Source organism: Paramormyrops kingsleyae, chromosome 14, assembly GCF_048594095.1.
Source record: "Paramormyrops kingsleyae isolate MSU_618 chromosome 14, PKINGS_0.4, whole genome shotgun sequence".
In the NCBI taxonomy this organism is placed as follows: domain Eukaryota; kingdom Metazoa; phylum Chordata; class Actinopteri; order Osteoglossiformes; family Mormyridae; genus Paramormyrops; species Paramormyrops kingsleyae.
The window spans coordinates 26,391,152-26,412,275 of NC_132810.1; the positions used below are offsets into that span (position 1 = coordinate 26,391,152).

Here is a 21,124-nt window from a genome sequence, read left to right on the forward strand (position 1 = left end):
CGATAAAATAACAAATAACAAAGCTTTGTACTTTTGACAAACATTGTTTTTACATATACACTCACCTAAAGGATTATTAGGAACACCATACTATTACGGTGTTTGACCCCCTTTCGCCTTCAGAACTGCCTTTATTCTAAGTGGCATTGATTCAACAAGGTGCTGAAAGCATTCTTTAGAAATATTGGCCCATATTGATAGGATAGCATCTTGCAGTTGATGGAGATTTGTGGGATGCACATCCAGGGCACGAAGCTCCCGTTCCACCACATCCCAAAGATGCTCTATTGGGTTGAGATCTGGTGACCATTTTAGTACAGTGAACTCATTGTCATGTTCAAGAAACCAATTTGAAATGATTCGAGCTTTGTGACATGGTGCATTATCCTGCTGGAAGTAGCCATCAGAGGATGGGTACATGGCAAGGTTATTATCGTCAACGAAAACGAACGAAATAACGAAAACTAGAATTGAAAAAACATTTTCGTTAACTGAAATAAATAAAAACGACAATTAAAAGAAAAAACGATAACTAACTATAACTGTATTGTGCGTTGACAAAACTAACTAAAACGTACTGAAATTATAGATGAAATGTCCTTCGTTTTCGTCTTTGTCAATTTATTTATGTCGATTTATTTCGCTCTAGCAGTTTTACGTGAGCTGGCAGCACCGTACGGCACCTCTCTGTCCGTCACTTCTTGTTTACAGTCGGCTTTTGCTCACCGCGTTACCTGGAAAAATGGCGACGACAAAAGTTGGGAGAAGGCGGCAGAGTCCTATCTGGAATTTCTTTGACTATGACAGCGAGACAGTTAAGAGCAGGTGCATTGTAGAAACAGGTGACAAAATCTGAAAGTCCACTTGAGAAGCTCGCATAAGACGGCTAATCGCGAGTACCTTGACCAAGTAGCCTCTCTGATTAGCTCCCCCGAAAGAGAAGCAACATCCCGGCCAGGTAGCACCGGGAAGGAGGGGACAACCATAATGAATTGCTTTCACCGACGACCAAACAGCTGCTGGTTAGTAAATACGCAGGAACACCACAAGACTTCATTTCCTTTTTGTTTACAATATTGGACGTATGGTTAACATAGAAAAGCAAAGCACATCAGCATCAAGCCCCCGGGGAAGACCCAGGACACGATGGAGAGACTATACAGTATGTCTCGGTTGGGCTGGGAACGCCTCGGGATTTCCCCGGTGGAGCTGGAGGAAGTGGCCGGAGAGAGGGAAGTCTGGGTTTCCATGCTGAGACAATCCTGTTGTGCAATGGTTCTTGAGTTTGTTAATGTTTTTCTCAGATTGAGCTCCCTGAGACTCCTGGCTGTCAAGAAATGTGACGTGTGCCTCGTGAATGGGTTTATATTCTTATGTTCATGTGTGTCTTTAGTCTATTGGCTATTTTGATTTGTACCAGGCACACTACCTGTATCCAACATCAGAAGCAGTATCACACACATTTTGCACATAAGCTGCTATCTTGTAGAGTGTTGGTTGTTGTTGATGGTTGGTTGTTCAAAAGTAACTGAATACCCTTTTTGAAATGGTTTCCTTTGTTGAGTTTTATTACACAATACTTACTGATCTTTTTGAATCCTGCACCTGACAAATAACCCAAAGTATGAAAAAATGAAAACTAATACTAAAACTAATAAAAACTAAACTAAAACTAAGCATTTAGAAAAAATTAAAACTAACTAAAACTAGCAAACCTGCTCTAAAAACTAATTAAAACTAACTAAATTAGAGGGAAAAAGGTCAAAACTAAATAAAACTAAACTATAATGAAAAATCCAAAACTATTATAACCTTGGTACATGGTGGTCATAAAGGGATGGACATGGTCAGAAACAATGCTCAGGTAGGCCGTGGCATTTAAACGATGCCCAATTGGCACTAAGGGGCCTAAAGTGTGCCAAGAAAACATCCCCCACCACCACCAGCCTGCACAGTGGTAACAAGACATGATGGATCCATGTTCTCATTCTGTTTACGCCAAATTCTGACTCTACCATTTGAATGTCTCAACAGAAATCGAGACTTGAATCAGTCGGCCCATTCTCCTATGACCTCTAGCATCAACAAGGCATTTTCGCCCACAGGACTGCCGCATACTGGATGTTTTTCCCTTTGCACACCATTCTTTGTAAACCCTAGAAATGGTTGTGCGTGAAAATCCCAGTAACTGAGCAGATTGTGAAATACTCAGACCGGCCCTTCTGGCACCAACAACCATGCCACACTCAAAATTGCCTAAATCACCTTTCTTGTCCATTCTGACATTCAGTTTAGAGTTCAGGAGATTGTCTTGACCAGGACCACACCCCTAAATGCATTGAAGCAACTGCCATGTGATTGGTTGATTAGATAATTGCATTAATGAGAAATTGAACAGGTGTTCCTAATAATCCTTTAGGTGAGTGTATGTTGCTATTGTTAGACATTTTCAACGTGTGTGTGTGCAAAACATACTGCAATGTAATCTTGTAATCAGCAGTAATGAATTGTGTCTATTATTATTAATACATCTATAATTTGTAGGGTTTGAGAAAATATTAAGGTGTCTTGGTACTCCGGCAAAACTTCGGCTCTCCGTAGTGTTACTTAAATTTTTGCTCTTGTGCAATTCAGTCTTTCTGTCGTGTGTACCTACATACGTATATCATTTTTGCCTTTATGACAAATGTACCAGAAGGAAATGAATTATATCTATAATGTGGGACTGCTATTAAATCGACGAATATTGAAAACTCATTCAAGGTACCATGAAAATGATTTATACACAACTTTGATTTATACACAACTTTCTGTCATAACTCAGTCCAAAAGTCGCTGCATGATGGGGATAATCGCATCTCGAGTAATGTGTGTCTGTTATAAGACATTGTTTGGGGAGCTATTAGAGGCACTATGTCACAGTGGGCCTCCGTTTATAGTGGGGTACCGCAGGGTTCAATTTTAGGACCACTATTGTTCCTAATTTACATTAATGATATTGACACGAATACATACAGTAAACTGGTTAAATTTGCAGACGACACTAAGGTGGGCGGGGTAGCAGATACTAATCTAGCAGCAGAGAGGCTTCAACGGGATCTGGATTTAATTAGCGAATGGGCTGATACTTGGCAGATGAAATTTAACACAGATAAATGTAAGGTAATCCATGCTGGGAGCTGAAATATACAGTACAGATATTTTATGGGTTCCACTGAATTAAGGTAGCTGATTACGAGAAAGATCTCGGTATGTATGTTGATGCTTCCATGTCCCACTCTCGCCAATGTGGGGAAGCAATAAAAAAGGCGAACAGAATGTTGGGTTATATCTCTAGATGTGTGGAGTTTAAGTCAAGGGAGGTGATGTTACACTTATATAATTCCTTGGTAAGACCCCACCTAGAATACTGTGTGCAGGTTTGGTCACCACACCTCAAGAAGGACATTGCTGCCTTAGAAAAGGTGCAACGAAGAGCTACGAGAATGATTCCTGGTCTTAGAGGAATGTCTTACCAGGAGAGGTTAGCGGAACTGAATCTGTTCAGCCTTGAGCAAAGGAGACTAAGGGGGGATATGATTCAGGTCTATAAGATTCTAACGGGTCTGGATGCCGTTCAGCCAAATGACTATTTCAATATTAGTCTAAATACTAGAACTCGTGGCCATAAGTGGAAATTAGCGGGAGAACATTTTAAAACAAATTTGAGGAAGCACTTCTTTACACAGCGTGTAGTCAGAGTATGGAATAGTCTTCCTGCTATTGTAGTGGAAGCTAAAACCATGGGTTCCTTTAAATCAGAGCTAGATAAGATTTTAACAACTCTGAGCTATTAGCTAAGTTCTCCCCAAACGAGCTTGATGGGCCGAATGGCCTCCTCTCATTTGTAAATTTCTTATGTTCTTATGAATGCACATGTTTGGGGAAGGAACAACTTCGCTAAGACATACCTTCAGAGTACACCAAAAATACACCAAATATGTATTTTTAGAAGATTTTAATCAGAGCAAAATGACCACAATCTTGCAAATTTTATTACATTTACGTGTTTGGTAATAAATACAAATGTATGGGGGGGGGGGTAATTAATATAAACAATTATGATAAAATGTTTCCTTTAAACTTCTTTATGAACACACACTACATATATTTATCATTAATCTGTTAATATTTTAATACGATAATGTAGGTTATATGTACTAATATGTAGGTTATTATGATGCAAAATTCAGATGACAGATTTGAAGTTGAAACAAACATTTATTTTAAGACAATGATATATAACAAATCAAACTGTATAAATACTATATAAAAATAAAAATGCACATATACACATTGTAGTACTAAGAGAGCAATAAAAAGAGAGTGGAAGAGAGGGGAGGATAAAAAAGGAAGAGAGAAAAACAAGAAGCACACTAATTAAAGACGTCTTCTGATCAAACAAACAAAAAAATTTAAACATAGTAAGTACAATTCATACAACCAAACACCTTTCCTTTTCATGTACTTCTCAACTGATTCGTTGAAGACATCTTTCTCATTGAAAAGAAGAAAAATTGCTTAACTTTTAATTAATTCAACACTTACCTCTGGCATCAATACATCAAGAATGAACTTGATTTTATCCTAGATCAGCAAAACAGTAGGGGTCCTGTCAAGGAATCTTTAAGGTATATGAAAGGTTTTGCTGTTCATCATCCTCGAAATACACAGGAACGATGTAAGAAGATGGTTTCAGAAACCTTTTCAGATACTTTGATTTCTTCTTGCCTGTTAATATGCCCTATGACAAGGAAGCACACTAATCAAGTCATGCACCTCATAATATAATAATGCACTCCATAATTTTCAAATTACTTATTGTAATCTACTCTCTCCTTTCCTTAACTAACCATTCAGTACTTATAGTATGAAAAACATGTTCTTTCATTTAGTACTACAACTAATAGCTGCTGAGGGTTGCAAACAGTGGGATTTCTTGGTACAACAAAAACACATTTATGTTACTTTAATGTGTTTCATGGCTACTAAATGCATAATTTGCCCGTGTTAGTTCTTACTTATAACTATTGAAAACAGTAAAGGAATAATATCTTACATTCAGTAGTACTTTTGCCACTTGTTCCTTGATTATAAGGTCCACAGGCTTTTCGTTGTTTGAAGTGCGCTCATTGAGCACCACCTCATGTTTTGGGGTGCTATAACTTATTTTAGACGTACTGGATACCCTATATACAGGCTGCAACTTGTCCTGAAGAAGGTCATTTGCCTCAACAGTCCAAAAGGCAAATCTGAAGCCATGTCTGAGAGAGAAATAAGAGGAGCTATGGTTAACAAGTTTTTACTATTTTAACCTGCATGGTAATCTGCACCTTACAATATATTTTTTCTGCAAAATAATATATAATATTAGGAAATACACATAATAATAAATAATTAAATATTTTGAGAAATGTAACAATAGGTAATTAGCTTATGTTTTAATTCAATATGCTTCTGATTTTAAACACTTGTTATAATATTTATCTAAATATCCCTAAAGAAATGTGTGTATCCATTAAACTTTTACACGCTTTTACACAGCTGCACAGTCAACTTACCTTTAAAATGCAATGCCCTTTTTACATGAAGATTCATATGGGCCTCAATCACTGTCTTTTTGCTGGGTTTAAAGGTAGGACACAGCGTGCAGTGAAAAAGTCCCTTACAACAAACATGGCATTCTTCTAGAGCTGGATAGGAACCAGCCTCACAGATAGATCGGTGCATCTGAAAGATTTTTTTCCAATAGTCAGCCAGTGTATACAAAAGCAATATTACCATTGTAGCATTATAATTACTATAGAGGCTATTAAATAAAGTTTTATTACTAATAATGTTTTTGTAATAATTATGCAAAGAATTAAGGGCCTGGAAAACAGCCACTTCTGACGATGTTTACTACCTTGTCGAAATATACTACTGAAGCGTGGATCGAACAAAGAATCAAAAAAATATACCGTGTCAAATTATGGTTAGTGTGTAATGAGGGGTTAAGCATATAATCACTTACTAATTTTATAACAATTTAGCTAATAGGGGTTAATCATATAATATCTACTAAGAACGTAGCTAATAGAGTAGTATCTAACATAATGTAGACAGAAGACATGGGAACCAATGTTAGGCCGGCAGGATGGGGTGATCTCACCCCATGCAGTTTGGAAAAATCAGGAACTGACAGCACGCCAGCAGGTCAGGACGACCTTGCACGAGATAGCAGGAAAACAGGAACCCATCATACAACGGACACTTATTTTCGCTTATGCTTAACAAAAAGGGAGGAAACATGCACACACTGACTAATCGGAACAAAAGTCAAAATATGTTGTGGTCACATTTTTCATTTCATGAAACCAGCACTTCCCCTATAGTAGAATGAGCTACCATTATAGGAAAATGTGTTTTCATGAAGAAATCATGACAAACTAACACGAAATGAAGATTTTATTATAATTTGAAATCCAGACTTCATTTCATGAAACCAGCGCTTCTCCTCTAATAGAACGACCTACCATTATAGGAAAATGTGTTTTCATGAAGAAATCATGACAAACTAACACGAAATGAAGATAACTTTGCAACATGAAATCCTGACTTCATTTCATGAAACTAGCGCTTCCCATGTAATAGAACGACCTACCATAATAGAAAATCGTGTTTATATGAAGAAATCATGACAAACTAACAAAAAATGAAGATTTCATTATAACTTGAAATCCTGACTTCATTTCCTGAAACCAGCGCTTCCCCTATAATAGAACCACCTACCATTATAGGAAAATGTGTTTATATGAAGAAATAATGACAAACTAACACAAAACGAAGATTTCATTATAACATGAAATCCTGACTTCATTTCATGAAACCAGCGCTCCCCCTATAAAAGAACGACCTACCGTTATAGGAAAATGTGTTTTCCTGAAGAAATCATGACAAACTAACACGAAATGAAGATTCATTATAACTTGAAATCCTGACTTCATTTCATGAAACTAGCGCTTCCCATTTAATAGAACGACCTACCATTATAGGAAAATGTTTTTTCAGGGAGAAATCATGACAAACTGACACGAAATGAAGATTTCTTTTTAACTTGAAATCATGACTTCATTTCATGAAACCAGGACTTCCCCTATAATAGAACGACCTACCATTATAGGAAAATGTGTTTTCAGGAAGAAATCATGACAATCTAACACGAAATGAAGATTTCTTTATAACTTGAAATCCTGACTTCATTTCATGAAACCAGCGCTTCCCATATAATAGAACTACCTACCATTATAGGAAAACGTGTTTATATGAAGAAATAATGACAAACTAACACGAAATGAAGATTTCTTTATAACTTGAAATCCTGACTTCATTTCATGAAACCAGGACTTCCCCTATAATTGAACGACCTACCATTATAGGAAAATGTGTTTTCATGAAGAAATCATGACAAACTAACACGAAATGAAGATTTCATTTTAACTTGAAATCCTGACTTCGTTTCATGAAACCAGCGTTTCCCCTACAATAGAATGACCTACCATTATAGGAAAATGTGTTTTCATGAAGAAATCATGACAATCTAACACGAAATGAAGATTTCTTTATAATTTGAAATCCTGACTTCATTTCACGAAACCAGCGCTTCCCATGTAATAGAATGACCTACCATTATAGAAAATCGTGTTTATATGAAGAAATCATGACAAACTAACACAAAATGAAGATTTCATTATAACATGAAATCCTGACTTCATTTCATGAAACCAGCGCTTCCCATATAATAGAACAATCTACCATTATAGGAAAATGTGTTTATATGAAGAAATCATGACAAACTAACACAAAATGAAGATTTCTTTATAACATGAAATCCTGACTTCATTTCATTGAACCAGCGCTTCCCCTCCAGTAGAACGAGCTACCATTATAGGAAAATGTGTTAGCATGAAGAAATCATGACAAACTAACATGAAATGAAGATTTCTTTTTAACTTGAAATCCTGACTTCATTTCCTGAAACCAGCGCTTCCCCTATAATAGAACCACCTACCATTATAGGAAAATGTGTTTATATGAAGGAATCATGACAAACTAACGCGAAATGAAGATTTCTTTATAACTTGAAATCCTGACTTCATTTCATGAAACCAGCGCTTCCCATATAATAGAACGACCTACCATTATAGAAAATCGTGTTTATATGAAGAAATCATGACAAACTAACACAAAATGAAGATTTCATTATAACTTGAAATCCTGACTTCATTTCTTGAAACCAGCGCTTCCCCTATAATAGAACCTCCTACCATTATAGGAAAATGTGTTTATATGAAGAAATCATGACAAACTAACACGAAATGAAGATTTCTTTTTAACTTGAAATCCTGACTTCATTTCATGAAACCAGCGCTTCCCATTTAATAGAACGACCTACCATTATAGGAAAATGTGTTTATATGAAGAAATAATGACAAACTAACACGAAATGAAGACTTCTTTATAACTTGAAATCCTGACTTCATTTCATGAAACCAGGACTTCCCCTATAATAGAACGACCTACCATTATAGGAAAATGTGTTTTCATGAAGAAATCATGACAAGCTAACACGAAATGAAGATTTCTTTTTAACTTGAAATCCTGACTTCATTTTATGAAACCAGCGCTTCCGCTATAATAGAACGACCTAGCATTATAGGAAAATGTGCTTTCATGAAGAAATCATGACAAACTAACACGAAATGAAGATTTCATTATAACTTGAAATCCTGACTTCATTTCCTGAAACCAGCGCTTCCCCTATAATTGAACAACCTACCATTATAGGAAAATGTGTTTTCCAGAAGAAATCATGACAAACTAAGACGAAATGAAGATTTCTTTTTAACTTGAAATCCTGACTACATTTCATGAAACCAGCAGTTCCCCTATAATAGAACGACCTACCATTATAGGAAAATGACTTTATATGAAGAAATCATTACAAACTAAGACGAAATAAAGATTTCTTTATAACATGAAATCCTGACTTCATTTCATTGAACCAGCCCTTCCCCTATAATAGAACGACCTACCATTATAGGAAAACGTCTTTATATGAAGAAACCATGACAAACTAACACAAAATAAAGATTTCTTTATAACATGAAATCCTGATTTCATTTCATGAAACCAGCGCTTCCCCTCTAGTTGAACAGCTACCATTATAGGAAAATGTGTTTACATGAAGAAATCATGACAAACTAACACAAAATGAAGATTTCATTATAACTTGAAATCCTGACTTCATTTCTTGAAACCAGCGCTTCCCCTATAATAGAACCTCCTACCATTATAGGAAAATGTGTTTATATGAAGAAATCATGACAAACTAACACGAAATGAAGACTTCTTTATAACTTGAAATCCTGACTTCATTTCATGAAACCAGGACTTCCCCTATAATAGAACGACCTACCATTATAGGAAAATGTGTTTTCATGAAGAAATCATGACAAGCTAACACGAAATGAAGATTTCTTTTTAACTTGAAATCCTGACTTCATTTTATGAAACCAGCGCTTCCGCTATAATAGAACGACCTAGCATTATAGGAAAATGTGCTTTCATGAAGAAATCATGACAAACTAACACGAAATGAAGATTTCATTATAACTTGAAATCCTGACTTCATTTCCTGAAACCAGCGCTTCCCCTATAATTGAACAACCTACCATTATAGGAAAATGTGTTTTCCAGAAGAAATCATGACAAACTAAGACGAAATGAAGATTTCTTTTTAACTTGAAATCCTGACTACATTTCATGAAACCAGCAGTTCCCCTATAATAGAACGACCTACCATTATAGGAAAATGACTTTATATGAAGAAATCATGACAAACTAAGACGAAATAAAGATTTCTTTATAACATGAAATCCTGACTTCATTTCATTGAACCAGCCCTTCCCCTATAATAGAACGACCTACCATTATAGGAAAACGTCTTTATATGAAGAAACCATGACAAACTAACACAAAATAAAGATTTCTTTATAACATGAAATCCTGATTTCATTTCATGAAACCAGCGCTTCCCCTCTAGTTGAACAGCTACCATTATAGGAAAATGTGTTTACATGAAGAAATCATGACAAACTAACACAAAATGAAGATTTCATTATAACTTGAAATCCTGACTTCATTTCATGAAACCAGCACTTTCCATATAATAGAACGACTTACCATTATAGGAAAATGTCTTTATATTTAGAAATAATGACAAACTAACACGAAATAAAGATTTCATTATAACATGAAATCCTGACTTCATTTCATGAAACCAGCACTTCCCCTATAATTGAACGACCTACCATTATAGGAAAATGTGTTAGCATGAAGAAATGATGACAAACTAACACGAAATGAAGATTTATTTATTACTTGAATTCCTGACATCATTTCATGAAACCAGCACTTCCCATATAATAGAACAACCTACCATTATAGGAAAACGACTTTATATGAAGAAATCATGACAAACTAACACGAAATGAAGATTTCTTTATAACTTGAAATCCTGACTTCATTTCATGAAACCTGGACTTCCCCTATAATAGAACGAACTACCATTATAGGAAAATGTGTTTTCATGAAGAAATCATGACAAACTAACACGAAATGAAGATTTCTTTATAACATGAAATCCTGTCTTCATTTCATTGAACCAGCACTTCCCCTCCAGTAGAACGAGCTACCATTATAGGAAAATGTGTTTACATGAAGAAATCATGACAAACTAACACAAAATGAAGATTTCTTTATAACGTGAAATCCTGACTTCATTTCATGAAACCAGCGCTTCCCCTATAATCGAACGAGCTACCATTATAAGAAAATGTCTTTATACAGTATGAAGAAATCATGACAAACTAACACGAAATAAAGATTTCTTTATAACATGAAATCCTGACTTCATTTCATGAACCAGCGCTTCCCCTCTAGTTGAACGAGCTACCATTATAGGAAAATGTGTTTACATGAAGAAATCATGACAAACTAACATGAAATGAAGATTTCTTTATAACTTGAAATCCTGACTTCATTTCATGAAACCAGCACTTTCCATATAATAGAACGACTTACCATTATAGGAAAATGTCTTTATATTTAGAAATAATGACAAACTAATACGAAATAAAGATTTCATTATAACATGAAATCCTGACTTCATTTCATGAAACCAGCACTTCCCCTATAATTGAACGACCTACCATTATAGGAAAATGTGTTAGCATGAAGAAATGATGACAAACTAACACGAAATGAAGATTTATTTATTACTTGAATTCCTGACATCATTTCATGAAACCAGCACTTCCCATATAATAGAACAACCTACCATTATAGGAAAACGACTTTATATGAAGAAATCATGACAAACTAACACGAAATGAAGATTTCTTTATAACTTGAAATCCTGACTTCATTTCATGAAACCTGGACTTCCCCTATAATAGAACGAACTACCATTATAGAAAATCGTGTTTATATGAAGAAATCATGACAAACTAACACAAAATGAAGATTTCATTATAACTTGAAATCCTGACTTCATTTCTTGAAACCAGCGCTTCCCCTATAATAGAACCTCCTACCATTATAGGAAAATGTGTTTATATGAAGAAATCATGACAAACTAACACGAAATGAAGATTTCTTTTTAACTTGAAATCCTGACTTCATTTCATGAAACCAGCGCTTCCCATTTAATAGAACGACCTACCATTATAGGAAAATGTGTTTATATGAAGAAATAATGACAAACTAACACGAAATGAAGACTTCTTTATAACTTGAAATCCTGACTTCATTTCATGAAACCAGGACTTCCCCTATAATAGAACGACCTACCATTATAGGAAAATGTGTTTTCATGAAGAAATCATGACAAGCTAACACGAAATGAAGATTTCTTTTTAACTTGAAATCCTGACTTCATTTTATGAAACCAGCGCTTCCGCTATAATAGAACGACCTAGCATTATAGGAAAATGTGCTTTCATGAAGAAATCATGACAAACTAACACGAAATGAAGATTTCATTATAACTTGAAATCCTGACTTCATTTCCTGAAACCAGCGCTTCCCCTATAATTGAACAACCTACCATTATAGGAAAATGTGTTTTCCAGAAGAAATCATGACAAACTAAGACGAAATGAAGATTTCTTTTTAACTTGAAATCCTGACTACATTTCATGAAACCAGCAGTTCCCCTATAATAGAACGACCTACCATTATAGGAAAATGACTTTATATGAAGAAATCATTACAAACTAAGACGAAATAAAGATTTCTTTATAACATGAAATCCTGACTTCATTTCATTGAACCAGCCCTTCCCCTATAATAGAACGACCTACCATTATAGGAAAACGTCTTTATATGAAGAAACCATGACAAACTAACACAAAATAAAGATTTCTTTATAACATGAAATCCTGATTTCATTTCATGAAACCAGCGCTTCCCCTCTAGTTGAACAGCTACCATTATAGGAAAATGTGTTTACATGAAGAAATCATGACAAACTAACACAAAATGAAGATTTCATTATAACTTGAAATCCTGACTTCATTTCTTGAAACCAGCGCTTCCCCTATAATAGAACCTCCTACCATTATAGGAAAATGTGTTTATATGAAGAAATCATGACAAACTAACACGAAATGAAGACTTCTTTATAACTTGAAATCCTGACTTCATTTCATGAAACCAGGACTTCCCCTATAATAGAACGACCTACCATTATAGGAAAATGTGTTTTCATGAAGAAATCATGACAAGCTAACACGAAATGAAGATTTCTTTTTAACTTGAAATCCTGACTTCATTTTATGAAACCAGCGCTTCCGCTATAATAGAACGACCTAGCATTATAGGAAAATGTGCTTTCATGAAGAAATCATGACAAACTAACACGAAATGAAGATTTCATTATAACTTGAAATCCTGACTTCATTTCCTGAAACCAGCGCTTCCCCTATAATTGAACAACCTACCATTATAGGAAAATGTGTTTTCCAGAAGAAATCATGACAAACTAAGACGAAATGAAGATTTCTTTTTAACTTGAAATCCTGACTACATTTCATGAAACCAGCAGTTCCCCTATAATAGAACGACCTACCATTATAGGAAAATGACTTTATATGAAGAAATCATGACAAACTAAGACGAAATAAAGATTTCTTTATAACATGAAATCCTGACTTCATTTCATTGAACCAGCCCTTCCCCTATAATAGAACGACCTACCATTATAGGAAAACGTCTTTATATGAAGAAACCATGACAAACTAACACAAAATAAAGATTTCTTTATAACATGAAATCCTGATTTCATTTCATGAAACCAGCGCTTCCCCTCTAGTTGAACAGCTACCATTATAGGAAAATGTGTTTACATGAAGAAATCATGACAAACTAACACAAAATGAAGATTTCATTATAACTTGAAATCCTGACTTCATTTCATGAAACCAGCACTTTCCATATAATAGAACGACTTACCATTATAGGAAAATGTCTTTATATTTAGAAATAATGACAAACTAACACGAAATAAAGATTTCATTATAACATGAAATCCTGACTTCATTTCATGAAACCAGCACTTCCCCTATAATTGAACGACCTACCATTATAGGAAAATGTGTTAGCATGAAGAAATGATGACAAACTAACACGAAATGAAGATTTATTTATTACTTGAATTCCTGACATCATTTCATGAAACCAGCACTTCCCATATAATAGAACAACCTACCATTATAGGAAAACGACTTTATATGAAGAAATCATGACAAACTAACACGAAATGAAGATTTCTTTATAACTTGAAATCCTGACTTCATTTCATGAAACCTGGACTTCCCCTATAATAGAACGAACTACCATTATAGGAAAATGTGTTTTCATGAAGAAATCATGACAAACTAACACGAAATGAAGATTTCTTTATAACATGAAATCCTGTCTTCATTTCATTGAACCAGCACTTCCCCTCCAGTAGAACGAGCTACCATTATAGGAAAATGTGTTTACATGAAGAAATCATGACAAACTAACACAAAATGAAGATTTCTTTATAACGTGAAATCCTGACTTCATTTCATGAAACCAGCGCTTCCCCTATAATCGAACGAGCTACCATTATAAGAAAATGTCTTTATACAGTATGAAGAAATCATGACAAACTAACACGAAATAAAGATTTCTTTATAACATGAAATCCTGACTTCATTTCATGAACCAGCGCTTCCCCTCTAGTTGAACGAGCTACCATTATAGGAAAATGTGTTTACATGAAGAAATCATGACAAACTAACATGAAATGAAGATTTCTTTATAACTTGAAATCCTGACTTCATTTCATGAAACCAGCACTTTCCATATAATAGAACGACTTACCATTATAGGAAAATGTCTTTATATTTAGAAATAATGACAAACTAATACGAAATAAAGATTTCATTATAACATGAAATCCTGACTTCATTTCATGAAACCAGCACTTCCCCTATAATTGAACGACCTACCATTATAGGAAAATGTGTTAGCATGAAGAAATGATGACAAACTAACACGAAATGAAGATTTATTTATTACTTGAATTCCTGACATCATTTCATGAAACCAGCACTTCCCATATAATAGAACAACCTACCATTATAGGAAAACGACTTTATATGAAGAAATCATGACAAACTAACACGAAATGAAGATTTCTTTATAACTTGAAATCCTGACTTCATTTCATGAAACCTGGACTTCCCCTATAATAGAACGAACTACCATTATAGGAAAATGTGTTTTCATGAAGAAATCATGACAAACTAACACGAAATGAAGATTTCTTTATAACATGAAATCCTGTCTTCATTTCATTGAACCAGCACTTCCCCTCCAGTAGAACGAGCTACCATTATAGGAAAATGTGTTTACATGAAGAAATCATGACAAACTAACACAAAATGAAGATTTCTTTATAACGTGAAATCCTGACTTCATTTCATGAAACCAGCGCTTCCCCTATAATCGAACGAGCTACCATTATAAGAAAATGTCTTTATACAGTATGAAGAAATCATGACAAACTAACACGAAATAAAGATTTCTTTATAACACTTCATTTCATGAACCAGCGCTTCCCCTCTAGTTGAACGAGCTACCATTATAGGAAAATGTGTTTACATGAAGAAATCATGACAAACTAACATGAAATGAAGATTTCTTTATAACTTGAAATCCTGACTTCATTTCATGAAACCAGGGCTTCCCCGATAATAGAACGACCTACTGTACCATTATAGGAAAATGTGTTTTCATGAAGAAATCATGACAAACTAACACGAAATAAAGATTTCTTTATAACATGAAATCCTGACTTCATTTCATGAAACCAGCGCTTCCCATGTAATAGAACGACCTACCATTATAGGAAAATATGTTTATATGAAGAAATCATGACAAACTAACACAAAATGAAGATTTCTTTATAACTTGAAATCCTGACTTCATTTCATGAATCCAGTGCTTCCCCTGTAATTGAACGACCTACCATTATAGGAAAATGTGTTTTCATGAAGAAATCATGACAAACTAACACAAAATGAAGATTTCGTTATAACTTGAAATCCTGACTTCATTTCATGAAACCAGTGCTTCCCCTATAATAGAATGACCTACCATTATAAGAAAATGTGTACAGGGTAACCAATCAGATGTTACTCTCGGTTGACGACCCGCAGTGACCCGCCTACTGACTTTGATGGGTCACACTGACAGATAAAATTAATTCATGATGTGGTGAAAGTGCCAAAATTAAATAAATAGTGAAATAATTGTAAATGACACATGTAATTAATTAATAATGATTTTATTTCTAATGGTAGATATAATTCATGGCACATTTAATTAACGATATTTTTATTTCCCATTTTAAATAATTCATGACACATTTAAGTAATAATTTATCTTTATATTTCCCATTTTAAACAATTCATGACACATTTAATTAATTAATTATTGGTGTATTTATTTATTTAATTTTGGCACTCTTAGCCCTCCATACAAACTAACACGAAATGAACATTTCTTTATTACTTGAAATCCTAACTTCATTTCATGAAACCAGCGCTTCCCCTATAATAGAACGACCTACCCAAGGGCGGAAATCCCATTTCAATTTTGGGGGGGACAATAAACAGTAAAATCTCAGAGAGTAATTTTTGGGGGGGACATGAAAAAAAATGCTCTCTCCTGCTTCTTTGCAACTTGTTTTGCACAGTTTGCCTTCAGCATGTTAAATAATGTTATGAATTGATGCCTTTATGACCACATTCAACAAAATGTCTTAATTTCCACTACAGTCAAAGTAGATTTACAAAAATGTAAGCATGAAGAAGTTCCAACATTATTACGGAAACACTTTCAAAGCTAATAATAACAACAAACTACTTCAAAAATGCGAAAATTTTTATTATAGTGTTGTGTCAACAAGTAAAAATGCAGCATAGATTAGGCCTACTTACAAGTATATTAACAGTTATGGCAATTTAAAAATGAACAGCCCTTGTTTGTTTGACTTATAACTTAACAACGAAGATTTAATAAAACAATCCCTTTAACCAGGGGTACCCTAACTTTTTCATTTATAGAGCCAAAATGTAAATCTATCAGTTGTGAGCCAAATGGAATAAATTTCACAAAATACACTCATAGTATGGTATCTTTTTCATTTGTTGGATACTAAATATGCTAGGATTTAGCTAGCATCATCATGCTATCATTTTAGTTCATTGCTGATTTGCTTACCTTTTCATACTGCTTACTTCCTAGCTATTAATAATATGCTGGCCACCATTACCATGCTAGTAAGCATTTGCATGCTAACTAGTAGTGGCATTTTAACTTATTCTTGAACTTTGACTAACTTGTCGTACTGATTGCTTGGATACTAATGATAATATGCTAGTTAGATTTAGTTGACATCACTTATAACCACAGCACTTCCTTTTTTAGTTATTTAAGTTTGAAGCTGACTCCAATCCTGCTGGAGCAACAGAACCTCTCATAGGGGGTCTGACTGATCGTTGACCACGTGGCAGGCGAGTGTAAAATGTTCTGAAGCTTTCTATTTTTTTAAACAGTTATCTAACCTTCCTTTCTGTGTAAATATGAACACAATGAGAAATAAGTCACTAGAACACAAATCGAAACTTCAGTATTTGATAGGTTTAGTCAGTGAAGAGAATATTCTTCCACCCAGCAGTGGAGTCTTTTATTGCGAAGAACATACCTGGTGCACATTTAGCTGTTTGTCTTAATAATGGAGATTTATATGCAAGACTCTGCCTATTTGTAAAAAACTACAGTAAAGTGTCTGTCGAACAGAGACATTTCCATGTCACAAAAGTACCACTTCTCTAAACAAAGGAACCAAATGTACTCCTTCTGGTGTCACTACATCCAACAAATTCCTGGCAGATCGTGTCTATGTTCAGCATGTCCAATCTCTCTTTGTGGACATTACAGACAACTAGATTGTTAAGTCTGTTTTTGTTGATAGTTGCCCGTAACCAAGTTTTTAGCCGACGCAATGTACTGAAACTCCTTTCCGCTTCACACGACGACACAGGCACCACCATCAAAATCCTGATAAGAACCTCTACCTGATCAAACAAGCCCCGTACCTCAACTGGGAGTCCTCTGAGAATCCCTGCAGCCTCCCCAATACTGGTACATGGGTATTTGTTCTGGAAGAGAGGCAACTGCACAGCGAGGGAAGCTCTGTTTAGCTCAGGATACTGATCTAAACAGTCATCTAATTCTCCAGTGAGGAGGGCACTTTCAACCTTTACCAGAATATTTAGACTTTCCTGGTCAAAGCGTTCTGCAAACTGAACATCAATGCTGTCCAACACTTTGAAGAACTCTGCCCTGTAGTAATCCACTGCTTTCCCAGTGACACGGTTTGCCGCCTGGATGGGCTCAATGGATTCTATAGAGTCAACCAATGTTGCAGCTTTCTTGTACAGTTTAAGGTAGCTCTCATCATCTCTCTTTCCCTTAAGATAAGTCCTCACGTGATTGACAGCATCCAGCATACCAGAGACAGTTTGGATTTTCTTCTGCAGTGAAACATTCAGGCATTCTAGCTCTGCAACAACAGCAGACGCAAGTGTGAGTCCCAACACAGTCTTCCCTTTGGTAAAGTGCTGAAATAAGCCACTGGCAGTAGAGGCAGTCTTCAATGAGCTTTTGGCCATCTCCTCTAGGCTGTCGAGTACTCTCTTATACTGCTGTAGCACAGCTATTATTGCAGAATTTCGAACAGTCCACCTTGTTGGGCAAAGTGGTTTCAAGGTGATGAGAGGAGCATGTTCACAAATAGCAATATTTTCAAATATGCTCCTGAACTTTCCTGACTGTCCAAAAATTATGCCCAGCTGGTGCACCCAAGAAAGGCAGTCACGGATCAGTAGGCTGGCAAAGCAGCCAGCTTGTGTTATCAAATTAACACAGTGTGCACCACAGTGTACATACAGGGCTAATGGCTGCTGCCTCCTCAGTATTGCCTGTGCACCTGTGTACTTTTCTGCCATGTTTGCAGCGCCATCATAGGTCTGTCCACGTAAACCTGACAGTGGCAGATTAAGTCTTAACAGAACATCAGCTGCCACCTTTGCGATTCCCTGGCCTGTTGTATCAGAAACCCTATACAGTCCAACAAACTCTTCATGTGGGACAAGGTCATGGTCCACATAGCGCAGACAGACACTCTCCTGTTCTGCACCAGTAACATCCTGAGTACCATCAATAATTACAGAAAACTGCAAAATGGGAAGTGCCTGGATTTCCGCTGTAATTCCACGGATTACTGTATTGGCCATGATGTTCAAAATTTCATTCTGCAATTTGGGGCTTGTGTACATGGTTTTACGATCTGTTAACCACTTTAACAAAATGGGATCATCTTCTTCTGCCCTGAGTTTTAAGAGCTGATGCAGATTTCCACTGTCATCTGTGTGGCCTCTCATGGCTTGTCCCTGTCTTGCCACAAGACGCACAGAACTAACAATTTTCCTAAAGCAATGCCTAGCCACCTCCTGTTGTTTACTCCAAGTGCTGGACAACTGAGCACTGATGGGATTCGACTGATGTGCACTCACACTGACATAGTGGCAGTGGGCTTGAGAATTTTGGTGCACTGTGAATTTTGCAATGGCTTTTTTCCAATTTCTGAAGCCTGAACTAATGAAAGCAACATCAGCTCTTTGTCCAAAGGAGGACTGGTGTGAGAACCCTTTGCTGCAGTAAAAACACAAGACTCCTCTCACTGACGTGCTGTAGTGTAGCCATGGAAAATCATGAAACCATTTCTACTGGAAAGTCAATGTCTTTTTCGAAAGAGTTTGTGTTTCTATACACTGAGATGGTGGTTGGTATGGTTTTGTGCAGTCACTAAGATCTGAACTAAAGCATGCATCCAGCTGTCCTGTATCATTGCTTGTGCTGGCAGTAAGGTCATCGTGGCCTGTTGTGTCATCCTCCACTGTCCCTGTGCTGGTGCTGCTGCTGACCGCTGCATTTCTGTCCTCGCTATCTTGTGAAGTCTCAAGCTCTCTGTCTCACCCTTCAACCACTTTCCCTGACTCTGAGCAGTCTGACTCCTACAATAGAAATAAATGTTTCTAATATTCAGAATAACCCAAAGCACAATTAAACACAACAACAAAGGTGTGTTCTTTACAACACTATATGCCCTAATAAGAGACTGACCTGAGACTCTGCCTGTGTCTGACAGGCTCTGGCTGCCTGTGCTCAAGTGACTGGACTTTGCCTAATGAAACCATTTTGAAACGATTTCATAGGCATTTCTTTCCTTGTTTATAGATGTCTTTATGTTTAAATGCAAGTTTCTACTTACTTGACGTTTTGGAGCATTAAAAAACGACCTGATGTCTGCCGTTTTTCGTTTCCCTGCCATTTCAACTGACCTGGTCTGCTGACAGTTGGACAGCAACACACACACACACACAGATTTAGTTTTGATACCCTACTACCCATATTCATCTGCTAAATAGGATGAAACGCGGTCATTTTCATCGATCTATAAATGCTCCGCAGATTCCAGGGGCAGACCGTGAAAGCGTACGTGTCCGAGGAAAAGAACTTTTGGTCACCTTAGGGAATGGAAGAATAATAGTGGAATAATCCTGGAATAACCAGAGAACATGAATTGATCAAAATCTAAAGATATCGCCCAGTAATCGGTGTCTATGTTCGACATATATGACCACATTTGACATACATATTTAAGTTTGTAGAACAAGCAGTGTGATAAATGACTTACTGCTGGAAACTGCTGGCTTTTTGATTCCCGCCTCCTGTGAGCCTGCGGCTGCTGTGAAGAGCGGGGGAGAGCCGGCAGCCCCACCCGTTGGAAACAGCGTGTGTGGACCGACCGTTCCAATTTGAGGAATAAGGGGTGTGGACTTTAATTTCTCAACAATTAAAAACACATTGTTTTGCATTTGCAGACTAACTTTTACGTTGTGGTTTTACAAGACAATACAGTTTTACTGAGAGCACGTATGTGTTTACAATAACTTCTTTTGTGTGGGGGACAACTTTGTGTGAGGGGGGGACGCGCCCCCCCCGTCATCTCCGCCTATGAGTGACACCATCTAGGTCGCCCAACAAGCAGACTGAAGGAGAGGCTGGAATGGTACATTTCAGACACTTTGATAAGTCCTCACAAATCCTGCGCCAGAACATCTGAGCAGGTGGACAGAACCAAAGAGCGTGGATGTAATTGTCAGGTGTATCCCCTTGACAGTGTGAGCAGTTGTTAGAAGACGTAAAACCCATCCTGAACATCCGATGCCCTGTATACACTCACCTAAAGGATTATTAGGAACACCATACTAATACGGTGTTTGACCCCCTTTCGCCTTCAGAACTGCCTTAATTCTACGTGGCATTGATTCAACATGGTGCTGAAAGCATTCTTTAGAAATGTTGGCCCATATCGATA

General features: G+C 36.2%; 1 long non-coding RNA gene across 2 annotated transcripts; it reads right to left on the reverse strand.

The window, feature by feature from the left end:
• Positions 1 to 3,982: 3,982 nt before the first annotated feature.
• LOC140578345 (uncharacterized) lies at positions 3,983 to 20,497 on the reverse strand. Of its 2 annotated transcripts, XR_011982450.1 has the most exons (5): positions 20,441 to 20,497; positions 5,601 to 5,769; positions 5,099 to 5,303; positions 4,588 to 4,783; positions 3,983 to 4,343 (listed from the first exon to the last, which is right to left on the reverse strand). It is a non-coding gene; the product is annotated as an uncharacterized lncRNA (long non-coding RNA). The 2 variants fall into 2 exon arrangements; XR_011982449.1 differs by lacking the exon at positions 20,441 to 20,497 and having other exon boundaries at positions 5,601 to 8,994.
• Positions 20,498 to 21,124: the final 627 nt, after the last annotated feature.